General features: G+C 38.9%; 1 non-coding gene across 1 annotated transcript; it reads right to left on the bottom strand.

Annotated features, from left to right (window-relative positions):
• Window positions 1-2,549: 2,549 nt before the first annotated feature.
• LOC141658053 (small nucleolar RNA R71) lies at window positions 2,550-2,656 on the bottom strand. Its single transcript, XR_012548963.1, has one exon. It is a non-coding gene; the product is annotated as a small nucleolar RNA R71 (small nucleolar RNA).
• Between the last annotated feature and the right edge of the window lie 10,363 nt (window positions 2,657-13,019).

Raw genomic sequence — 13,019 nt, 5'->3', positions numbered from 1 at the left:
CACCAACTCCAAACCAAACCAATTGTGGCACTAGCATAAATTGAGATAGATAGACTTAGAACTCAAAGCACACTGTTGATGTGACCATAATTTGAGCATATTTAGTCCCCGAATTAGCCCCGTTCCCATGATTTTTAGTGCCTATTTGGGTCATTTATTATCTTTAGTCCTTTGTTTTGCATATTCTTTGAGGTTTTGATCCCTTGGTAGGAAAGGAGTGCAAACCTTGCATTTTCATGGCAAAATGGAGCTAAATTGATTGAATTCAATGACCAAGCATCAAAGAGAAGAAAAGACTAGAAGGCCTTTTTACATACTATAGTAGATGGGCAATGATGAGAAAAGATCCTTGCATCCCCGAGGAAATCCTCAAGGATTTTATGAAGAGAAATGAAGAAAAGAAGAAAGGAAGAAGCTGACAGAGAATCCGAGCGGATTGACCACAATTCGCCCATACATCACAAGCAATCCGAGCGTCTTCCTCAGCTGGACGCCCGTCCACCCCACGAATCCGCTCGTCCAAAACACCCACAATCCGCCCGTCCCGTGCCCTGGACGCTCGGATTGTGTGACAGCTAATCCGTCTTCTACTTGTTCAATGAAGGATGCGCATATTTTTCAAAGACCGGCGAAAAGGAGACCGGAGTCTCTCTTGAGACCGGCGATTCCTCAAGGACTTAATCATCATTTAAGCCCTTAGTAAACCCTAATTTATGTACCTAATCCCCACTATAAATACCCCATTAGTCTAATTAGGTTATCATGTTCTTTTTAGTAATCTCTAGTGTAGTTTATATCAATCAAATCTCTCTTTAATCTTGTAATCAACTTGTAATCAAGTCTTAATACAAATCTCATTTCCTTAATCTCTCTTTTGTTCATCTTTCATTTTGGGTAATTGAAGATTATTTGGGTTATTATTGGGAGATTGACAACCTTCCAATCAATCATCAAGTACTTCTATTATTCTTTGCTTTATTATTGGAATCATTAGTAGGTATAATTCTCTTAATCCCTTTTTAATTATTGTTAATTATCTTCATTTATTCATCATGTTTTACTTTGTTGGTATGATTGACAACCTTGCTAGCATGTTCAACATGATAATGAGTGAGTAGTTTCCTTAGCTAGGGTTAATGGGTAATTAGGGGAAACCAACATGGGGGATGATTCATGCTTAAATTAATATGTTTTCATAGTTTATTTGCTTGCTTGTTGTGATCTCAACTTATGCACATGTTATATTTGATGAAATGCGAGCCTATGAATCCTTGCATTTTTTACCCATCACCTATCTTTTCAATGAGACTTGTAAGACATAAACCAACTCGAGTCTCATTAGACCATGCATATAGTTGAGTAGGGAAGATTAAGTCGACTTGTAGGTGTTGTATAATCTAATCGATTCGGCTCCGGGACCCAAACTTTCCTAGGATTGTAAGATATAAACCAACTCGATCCATCACAACAATAATTGCTTGCTTATTATTTGAGAATATGTTTGTATGATCAATTCCCATGAATCCCCTATGACCCCATGACACCCTAGTGCCTTTTATCAATTGTTTACATCCCTTTTTAATCATCTTGCTTGTTTACTTTTATTGCTATTTAGTTTAGTGATCTTATACTTGAAACCCCAAATTATGACACCCCTAGACACCACTAGTTGCAATTGAAAATCTCATCTCACTTCCCGTCCCTTGGGATCCGACCTTTACTTGCCTCTTTACTAATTGTAGAGTTGTTTGTGGAGTTATAAATTGTGTTTTGGTCTTGGTGCTCCTAACGACAAGTACCGAAAACTAAACCTCTAAGTGAGTCCGACCAAAAATTGCGCCGTTGCCGGGGACGGTATTAATTTGATTTAGATTTTCTTAAATTGTTATTAGTTGTGTCTTTCTTTGCCTTGGGGAAGTAAAACTCCTCAAGGTTTGTTCTAATTATTTTCGAGTTGTTTGATATTTTGCATGTCTAGAAGATCACAAGGTAACTTGTTACCCTTTGATCACGAAATTGAAAGGACTTTGACAAACAATAGAAGACTTGCTAGGAGAACTTTGAGAGGTATTGGTGAGGTTGTAGATACTCAACCAAACGCTATTGAGTTCGTCAACCCTTTTTCAAGAGAAGGTGAGGAGAACCCAACACAAAATCCAACACAAAATCAACCCACAATGCCTAAATTTTCATCACATTCCGTACCAACCGAGGAGAACCTACCCAATGGTACTCCCACACCACAACACTTAACCGGAAATTTCATTGCCAAATCCGTATTTATCCAATTAGTCGAAAGAAGCCAATTTGGGGGGATGCCTAGTGAAGACCCTCACTCTCACATGGAGACTTTTTGTGACTATTGTGATGCGATTTCTCAAACCGGTGTAACTCAAGACCAAATTCGATGGGTCTTGTTTCCTTTTTCTCTAATTGGCACCGCGAAACAATGGTTGAAGGGCCTTGATAAGGCCACTCTCGGAATTGATTCTTGGAAGAAGTTGGCTCTAGCTTTCTACAAAAAATTCTACCCACCAGAAAAGACTAACATGCTAAGAGCTCAAATTACGGGTTTTAAGCAAAGGGATGAAGAATCTTTGTATAAAGCTTGGGAGCGGTTCAAGGGAATTTGTCGCTCATGTCCTCACCATGGACTTAGCGAGTGGTTCTTGGTACAACAATTTTGGAACAGTCTTTATGAAGACTCAAGAAACATTCTCAACATGGGATTAAATGGTATGTTCACCGAAGTTGATGACAATCAAACTTGGAACAAGATTTAGGAAATGACGGTCCATAATTCACAATATAGTAGACCTCGCAAGGCTACTAAAGGAGGAAAACATGAAGTGGACTCTATTACTCAATTGGGTGCTCAACTTAGTGCTCACATTGATACCATCAATTTGAAGTTCGAAAAAGCTATGGCTAGACTTGAAGAAGCCTCAAAATCACCAAAGCACCATGTTAATGCCATGACGGCATCTTCATCAATCCCAAGTGGGATATGTGAGAATTGTGGAACTTTGGGACATGACCAAAGTGAATGTAGGGGAACAAATGAGCAAGTGAATGCTTTTCAAGCATACAAGAGTGGTACCCCTTATTCAAATTATTACAATGAAAATACCAAACTCCACCCAAATATCTCATACAAAAGCCAAAATGTTCAAAACCCTCAACCAACATACACCCCACCTCCCATGAGAAACCAAAATCAAAGACCCTTTTACAACCAAAACCAAGGTTACCAAAATCAAACTCCATACAATCAACAAAATGACCAAGTTTTGATGTTCAAAAAGCGGTCCTCCAAATGCAAAAGAATCAACAAGAGTTTTTCACTCAAATGCAAAAGGATAGTCAAGCAAAGGAAATCACCATCAACAACATCCTAGCCCACACCAAAATGTTGGAAACCCAATTGACTCAACTAGCATCTTCAAGCTCACAAAGACAAAAGGGGCAATTACCACCTCAAAGTAATCCCCCGAGACATGAAATGGTTAGTGCCATTCACTTGAGAAGTGGTACAAGGTATGAAGCACCGAAGAAGCAAGTTGAGGATGAAGTTGTGGAAGCTAGTGACAAAGAAGAAGTTGTGCAAAACTCCAAGGATGGAGAACCATCAAAAGAAGAAGTTTCAAAGAAAAATGAAGACAAGGCCAAGGAACCCATTGTGATTAGACTTCTTTTCCAAATCGTCAAGCCAAGCCCAAATTTATGGAGATTGTGAAGAATTTGGAAGTCTCGATTCCTTTCACGGAATTAATCAATCACGTGCCGGCCTATGAAAAGTACATGAAAGACATATTTACGAAAAAGAAGTCGATCCGGAAGCTTGAGACTATCGCCTTCACTAAGGTGAGTAGTGCAATACTTCAAGGGAGTTCACCTCCATAACTTAAAGATCCGGGAAGCTTCTCAATACCGTGTACCATTGGCGATACCACGATCAACAAAGCCTTATGTGATCTAGGGGCTAGTGTGAGTGTTATTCCGTACTCGGTGAGTAAAAGGTTAGGGATGGGAGAGCTTAAATCCACCAATATCACACTCCAAATGGCTGATAGATCGACGAAGACACCATTAGGGATATGGGAAGATGTTCCCGTAAGAGTTGGGAAATTTTTCATCCCGGTGGACTTTGTTATTGTTGACATGGAAGAAGACTCCAATATTCCAATCATTCTAGGTAGACCTTTCTTGCACACCACGGGTGCGGTGATAGATGTGAAGGATGGAGAGCTCACTCTAGAAGTAGGAGATGAGAGCATAACTTTCAATCTTGACAAGACCATGAGAGCTCCCCGTTTGCATGAACCATGTTTTATGGTTGATCATTATAGCCGGAAGGATGATAGGAAGAAGTCGGAATTCCAATGGAAGAAGAAAGTCGATGATGCTCCATCAAAAGATCAAGGAAATTGTAACAAATAGAGCTTGAAAAGCTCACCAAAGTCAAGTAATGAAGAAGAAGGCCTCATTGGCCAAAACAAGAAAGTGGGAGAGTTGTCTCTATCAACTCAAGAGATCTTTAGTGACCAAGTAGATGAAGTTTGTGGTCTTTGGGACGATGAGTTTGAAGGGATTTTCAATACCTACATTGGTAATGCTATCGATCAAGACCAACATGAAGGACAACAAGGTGCAAAGATCTATTGAGGATCTTTATCATGACAATGAACAAGCTTTTGACTACTTCTTCAAGGTGTTGAGTAACATCAACAACACCTTGGACATGCCCCCATGACATCTCTCTAAGGATGAGAGTTTGGTGGAGTCCTCTCCAAACCACCATTTGTAAATATTTCTAACTCCCTAACTTGCATTTTAATTCTTACATTACATTTTTTTCATTTTTGGATTTTTAAGCCTTGATCAAGATATTTATCAAATTTTTTTTTTTTGAGAGAAGTGAGGGAGGGACTAATGATTTTATTGATGTGTAGTGCTTTAACTTAGTGTGGGGATAGCAATTGCCTAGGCTATTCATGCCTTCGTAGTGCCCCTACAATGAAGAACACAGGATTTGAAGAATGAAAATGACACGGGATATGCAAGTGCACGGATGGAACTGAATCCGGGAAGACCAGGTGGAATCCGAGCGTCCTTATGGGTAATCCACTCGTCTTATGGGAATCCGAGCATCTGTGGAACAATCCGTCCGTCCAAATGAGCTGCAAAATTGAAAATTTTGGTCTGTTAGAGAATCCGAGCGTCTCAGCTGAGAAGACGCTCGTTTGAAAGAATCCGCTCGTCTTTGCAAGAAGACGCTCGTCTTTTTGCCAATGCAGATTAAGAAAATTCGTTGTAACAGAATCCGCTCGTCTTTAAGGGAATCCGCTCCTCCTGAATTGCAGAATCCGCTCGTCTTCTCTAAAAGACGCTCGTCTTTAGGCGAGATTTCCTGAAGCCAAATTGAGCAGAATCCGAGCGTCCCGACAGGAATCCGCTCGTCTTCCCCCTATAGTTTTGAAAATTTCGGGTGTTTTAAATACCCCTTCCCACATTCATTTCATTCATTCAAACATTCAAACACTACCCATAAACCCCAAAACCCTCATCCTCTCCATCACTAAAAACAAGATTTCCTCAACCAAATCCAACAAAATCAAATCCAAACTTCCTTACAACAACAATTAATCACTCCTTTTACAATAATAATCAATCCAAGTACCAAAATCTTCAACCTTTGAGTCGATTTTTGAAATACAAAGGCAAATCCTTTCATCTTAAAATCGATTTGGGTATAATTGGAAATTGAAGAATTTCAATCTTTTCTTGGTATAATCATCAATGGCAAGAACAAAAGGAGCAACAAAGGCACTCAAGGCAAAGGCACTCTAAAAAAGGCAACAATGCCGTCAAGCAAAGAAAGCTTCAATGGCTATGGTAGTTGCTAGTGCAAAGTTGGAAGTTCAACAACAACAAGATCCTCCCTTGGAAGCAACAACATCAACAACTCCGGAAATTGCTCAATTATCAAACTATCCGGAGGTAATTTTCATTTCTAACTCCCATAGGGATACATTTGCCAAGTATGCTAAGAAAGCCATTCTACCCACCAAATTCATATGTGAAGATGCCTTGAACAAATTGGGTGTCCTTGAACAAACAAAAGCCTTCTTCGAAGCCATGGGGTTGGGAAAATTGTTTACTACAAGAGAATTGACATACCCCTACCTTACCTTGGAATTCTTAAGTTCATTGAAAGTGACTAAGGTAGAGACTAGAACTTACATCGAGTTTCGCCTTGCCAATGTGAATAGGCGCATCACCTTTGATGTTTTGAGTAAAGCATTAGGTCTTAGTGATACACCTTATTATCACAAGATGCCCGAAAAGCATGACCCCGCTCCTCTTTGGGAGGCAATTTCCGGGAAGAAATTTGTGAGCTTTCATGCTTGTCGTGCTCTATTAGTCCACCATCCGGGCATTAGAGTGTGGCACAAGGTCATCGGGAATACTATAATTGAAAGAAAAGACACTAATCACTTTACAAAGCTCGATTGTGTTCTACTTGAGTCGGCCTTAAATGTTGGAAAGGAATTCACTAAGCCTTACAATGCTCTAAGGCTTTTGGTGGAAAGATGGCTCAATGTTGATTGTGGTAAGGAAGGCACCGCTTTTATCGTAAATGGAGGTCTAGTTACTCTCTTGGCCAAGCACTTTGACGTAAATTTCAACAAGGATAACACCTAAGTAGCAATCAAAGGGGGTCATCTCATTGACATGGATGCCATGAGTAACAAGTACAAGTGGGTCAAGCATAACTCTCTTGACACCAACTATGGGTGGTTCACCAATGATGCTAGATCTTTCACTTTGCCTTCCAAGATATGTCTCTTGAGTGCTCATTGAACAAACTACCTACTTCCACTCTCAAAGGGCGCCGAATACATCATCCGTCAACAAAGGGGCGAAATTGAAGAGCCCTCCTCCTCCATTGTCACTCCACCCTATCCATTCAAATATCAAGAGTTCAAACCCAAAGATGTTGAAGTGGGCAATGACTACATGACTCTACTTATGCAAAAGATAGATAAACAAGCTTACAATGATCGAGTAGATGCATACTTGGCCCAATATCCACTCCTTCTTCATTTAGCTAGGCAAGGACTACTTGATCCTTCATGTCCTTTGCCTAGTTGGGCGGATAGTGAAGTCTTCTTTCCAAGCAAATCTAGGGGTGAAAGATCGGGTGAAGATGAGAATGTCGATGATGAGGTTGATGATGATGAGGGTGTCGATGAAGAGGTAGATGATGAAGAAGAAGAGGCTAATAAAGATGATGAAGGAAGTGAGCAAAGAAGTGAAGAGGGAAGTGGAGATGAGTCCGCTTCTATGGAGGAAAATGATGACAATGATGATATGGTGGAGGACTAGCAAGCTTTGGAGGCTCCTACCCTCTTGAGGTTTGTATACTTCTTTCTTTGTTTTATTTATTTTTTATTTTGATCATAGTTTGGAGAGTCCTAGCAACATGAAGACTAACACCTCGGCCACATTGAGGTGTTCTTTTATTGTTCCCATTTGAAAATCCAAAATGACAATATATAGTTTCATGCATTGCATCTTGTGTGCATGAACTACCCCATAATTTAAGACATTAGAAATAATGTCTATCTCTGTTTGGGGAAGTACATGCATACGCAACGGGAGGTAATCTAAATTACGCTCTTCGTCATAAACAAAAACCCATGCATCATGTAGTGTAGATTAGTATAGCTTGCATTTAGTAGAGAATTCATGCATCATACTTGCATATTTTCCTATCATATTGGTCATTGAGGACAATGCCCATATTAGTGTGGGGATGGGAAATCCTAACTTAACTTTTATTCAAAAATTTCGAAAAAATCAAAAAATTTGAAAAATTTGAAAATCCAAAAACAAGCTCATTTCCTTTATAGTGTAGACTTGTATATATTGTTATATATATTGTGTTTGTTCTATCCTTGTTCACATTGATCGACTACGCCACATCCGAGACATGAGGATATTGAAGACCGCATGGTATGATCTTTCCAATCTCCTTTTTCCTCTTTATGTTAATGACTATGTGGCTTTATTTTGATTGATGCGGTATAAACAATGTGAATTTAGGACTTGCATTTAGATTATTTGGCATATTAGTTGGTAGAATCATTTGCATTAGGATGTATATATGTTAGTTGCATCATGGCATGTAGTTTGCATGTTAGAAAAATTTTGCGAAACCATCAACTTGGGAAGCTTGACAAGTGTATATAGGCCCTAGTAGATGCTTTTTCTTCTTAAGACTTTGCTTGTTAGAATACTTGTAAAACACCCTAGGATTTGTCATGCTAGTATCCTTTGACCCATGGCTTAAGGCCTAGTCAAGAGTACTTTGCGGTGTGATAATTCCTTGGCTACCGTTTATTCCAAGGTGACCCTTGAAACCATGCATCCATCATCCATGTTCTACCACATTTTTGTCATCAAAAGGAATGGGCACAAAAAGAAATTAATTTGAGTTCAATGAAATGAAAAGTGAAAGAAAGTTTGCAAAATGCATCAAATGAAAAGAGGAGCAAAAATAGACTCCTAAAGCTTCAAATATAAGGCACCCTCACTACATATGGGGTGACTTTGAAAATGTTCAAAAAGAAATGAAAAAAGTTGAAAAGTTGTCAAGTATTGAAATGCCAAAAATCAAAAGAATTGGCAAAAGAAAATGTTCTCAAATGTTATAAGCCACAAGAAATTGGGGGAAAAACAAACAACAAAAGCAAACTCGCAAAATGAAACTCAAATACTATCGATCCCTTTATCCATCGCATCCATTTTTGTGCATGGTAGAGAGGGGACAACCCTTAACCCTTCTTCTTGTCTAGGCAAGAGGGGGAATTCCGCGATCCTCCAGTGTTTCTAACACCATAGGGAGTAGGTACCCTAGCTTGACACAACTTGGAGATGATTTATTGGTATCCTTCTAGGCTTAGTAGTTTGAAGAAATTGCATCTATTAAGGAGTGTGTACCCTTGAATTGCTTCCCCTTTAGATAATTTCCGCCACTTAGATGAGGAAAGTGGCTATTCTTTTGTAGATGCATCCATTACTTGATTCTATGAGCTTTAATGTTTGGGTGTGTCACCATTTTGGCAAGACCCACCTTGCCTTGCAAGAAGGCATCTTACCTCATGGTTGTCTTGTTGTGAGTTGAAGGGGCGGAGTGAGACCCGCTAATTGTCTCATATCGGCTATGCTATTAGGTTAATTTAAATAACAGTCCTAGTCTTTGTCACCTCTTTACTCGGGACGAGCAAAGGTTTGGTTTGGGGATATTTGATGTGACCATAATTTGAGCATATTTAGTCCCCGAATTAGCCCCGTTCCCATGCTTTTTAGTGCCTATTTGGGTCATTTATTATCTTTAGTCCTTTGTTTTGCATATTATTTGGGGTTTTGATCCCTTGGTAGGAAAGGAGTGAAAACCTTGCATTTTCATGGCAAAATGAAGCTAAATTGATTGAATTCAATGACCAAGCATCAAAGAGAAGACAAGACTAGAAGGCCTTTGTACATACTATAGTAGATGGGCAATGATGAGAAAAGATCCTTGTATGGTAGGAAAGGAGTGCAAACCTTACATTTTCATGGCAAAATGGAGCTAAATTAATTGAATTCAATGACCAAGCATCAAAGAGAAGACAAGACTAGAAGGCGTTTGTACATACTATAGTAGATAGGTAATGATGCAATTTCTTCAAACTACTAAGCCTAGAAGGTATCTTACCTCATGGTTGTCTTGTTGTGAGTTGAAGGGGCGGAGTGAGACCCGCTAATTGTCTCATATCGGCTATGCTATTAGGTTAATTTAAATAACGGTCCTAGTCTTTGTCACCTCTTTACTCGGGAGGAGCAAAGGTTCGGTTTGGGGATATTTGATGTGACCATAATTTGAGCATATTTAGTCCCCGAATTAGCCTCGTTCCCATGCTTTTTAGTGTCTATTTGGGTCATTTATTATCTTTAGGCCTTTTTTTTGCATATTATTTGAGGTTTTGATCCCTTGGTAGGAAAGGAGTGCAAACCTTGCATTTTCATGGCAAAATGGAGCTAAATTGATTGAATTCAATGACCAAGCATCAAAGAGAAGACAAGACTAGAAGGCCTTTGATACAAACTACTAAGCCTAGTAGATGGGTTGAATGATGAGAAAGATCCTTGTCTCATCCCCGCTATTAGGTTAAATCCTACCTCTTTACTCGGGACGAGGATTTTATGAAGAGAAAGATGAAGAAATTTGAGAATTTAGAAAGGAAGCTTTTTAGTGTCTATTTGGGTCATTTATTATCTTTAGGCCTTTTTTTTGCATATTATTTGAGGTTTTGATCCCTTGGTAGGAAAGGAGTGCAAACCTTGCATTTTCATGGCAAAATGGAGCTAAATTGATTGAATTCAATGACCAAGCATCAAAGAGAAGACAAGACTAGAAGGCCTTTGTACATACTATAGTAGATGGGCAATGATGAGAAAAGATCTTCCCCCGAGGAAATCCACAAGGATTTTATGAAGAGAAAGGAAGAAAAGAAGAAAGGAAGAAGTCGACCCGCGGATTGACCACAATCCGCCCGTCCAACAATCACCTTCCTCGGTGGACGCCCGTCCAGAACCACCACAATCCGCCCGTCCACCCCACGAATCCGCTCGTCCAAAACACCCACAATCCGCCCGTCCCGTGCCCTGGACGGTCGGATTGTGTGACAGCTAATCCGTCTTCTACTTGTTCAATGAAGGATGTGCATATTTTTCAAAGACCGGCGAAAAGGAGACCGGAGTCTCTCTTGAGACCGGCGATTCCTCAAGGACTTAATCGTCATTTAAGCCCTTAGTAAACCCTAATTTATGTACCTAATCCCCACTATAAATACTCCATTAGTCTAATTAGGTTATCATGTTCTTTTTAGCAATCTCTAGTGTAGTTTATATCAATCAAATCTCTCTTTAATCTTGTAATCAACTTTTAATCAAGTCTTAATACAAATCTCATTTCCTTAATCTCTCTTTTGTTCATCTTTCATTTTGGGTAATTGAAGATTATTTGGATTATTATTGGGAGATTGACAACCTTCCAATCAATCATCAAGTACTTCTATTATTCTTTGCTTTATTATTGGAATCATTAGTTGGTATAATTGTCTTAATCCCTTTTTAATTATTGTTAACTATCTACATTTATTCATCATGTTTTACTTTGTTGGTATGATTGACAACCTTGCTAGCATGTTCAACATGATAATGAGTGAGTAGTTTCCTTAGCTAGGGTTAATGGGTAATTAGGGGAAACCAACATGGGGGATGATTCATGCTTAAATTAATATGTTTTCATAGTTTATTTGCTTGCTTGTTGTGATCTCAACTTATGCACATGTTATGTTTGATGAAATGCGAGCCTATGAATCCTTGCATTTTTTACCCATCACCTATCTTTTCAATGAGACTTGTAAGACATAAACCAACTCGAGTCTCATTAGACCATACATATAGTTGAGTAGGGAAGATTAAGTCGACTTGTAGGTGTTGTACAATCTAATCGATTCGGCTCCGGGACCCAAACTTTCCTAGGATTGTAAGATATAAACCAACTCGATCCATCACAACAATAATTGCTTGCTTATAATTTGAGAATATGTTTGTATGATCAATTACCATAAATCCCCAATGACCCCATGAATCCCTAGTGCCTTTTATCAATTGTTTACATCCCTTTTTAATCATCTTGCTTGTTTACTTTTATTGCTATTTAGTTTAGTGATCTTCTACTTCAATCCCCAAATTGTAACACCCCTAGACACCACTAGTTGCAATTGAAAATCTCATCTCAATTCCCGTCCCTTGGGATCCGACCTTTACTTGCCTCTTTACTAATTGTATAGTTGTTTGTGGAGTTATAAATTGTGTTTTGGTCTAGGTGCTCCTAACAACAAGTACCGAAAACTAAACCTCCAAGTGAGTCCGACCAACTGTCCCGTGGATCGACCTCGACTTAACCACTATCTAGTTGTTTGTTGAGAATATAAATGTGTTTGAGAGCGTACAACGACACGCTCATCAAAATGGCGCCGTTGCCGGGGACAGTGTTTGTGATTAAGTTCTTGTTTGTTTGTCTAATTTAATTTTGCTTTAACCTTGAGGAATTTGTTCCTCAAGGTCGTTCTTACCGTTTTTTTGTAGTTTCCTTGGTTGTAGATGTTTCCTTGTCTTAGTTATGATGGCTCAAGAGTTGACATATGGAGTATGTGGTGGAACTTTTGTGTATAACTATGGCTATGGGGAGTTTGAGGAGCAAGTCAACACAAACCTACCTTACTACTCATATAATAATGAAAATCCTAACTACTACCCCAACATTCTGTTGGGGCTGGTGTCCTCTACAAGTAGTGCAATAACATTTAAATCTCTAAAAGGATCAAAGGGTATACTTTTGTATTATAATCAGTTGGTCCACGTTTATCAATAACGGTTGGCTTGCTAGATAAGTTTGACGTTATTGTCATACAGATGGCGGTGATCAACTGGTCCCTAAAAGTCACACCTATAGGATACGTTTGAGAGATGTGACGGTATGAAAATACAGTCATGTTGATGCCAAAATTGACTAAGCAGTTAGTCGGAGTTATTGACTAATAATTAGTCAAAATGCGATGTTGAGATATTTTATTTAATACGGATTAAATAAAATTGGCTAAGGCGAATTAAACAGTTAATTCGTAAATTAAATATAAACGATTATATTTAATTAATGTATATTGATTTAATTATACATTATTGTCTGTGTCGGACATGTATTAATATTTCAGCTAATCCGTGTTATTAGTTGATGTTTTAATAACCGATAACCGATGAGGATTTATAATAAAACCGCGTCATATACATTTAGAATTTTACGAGCCGGACCACGAGTTAAAATTAAGAGGAAGTGGAAGCCCACTTCCCCATGAAGGGCTCGGTTTGGCCGAATGAAAAGAACAAAAAGGAGAGCTTCTCCT

Source organism: Silene latifolia, chromosome 5, assembly GCF_048544455.1.
Source record: "Silene latifolia isolate original U9 population chromosome 5, ASM4854445v1, whole genome shotgun sequence".
NCBI lineage: Eukaryota > Viridiplantae > Streptophyta > Magnoliopsida > Caryophyllales > Caryophyllaceae > Silene > Silene latifolia.
Note: the sequence above shows the minus strand (reverse complement) of the source record. Positions and strands in the feature narration are given on the sequence as shown.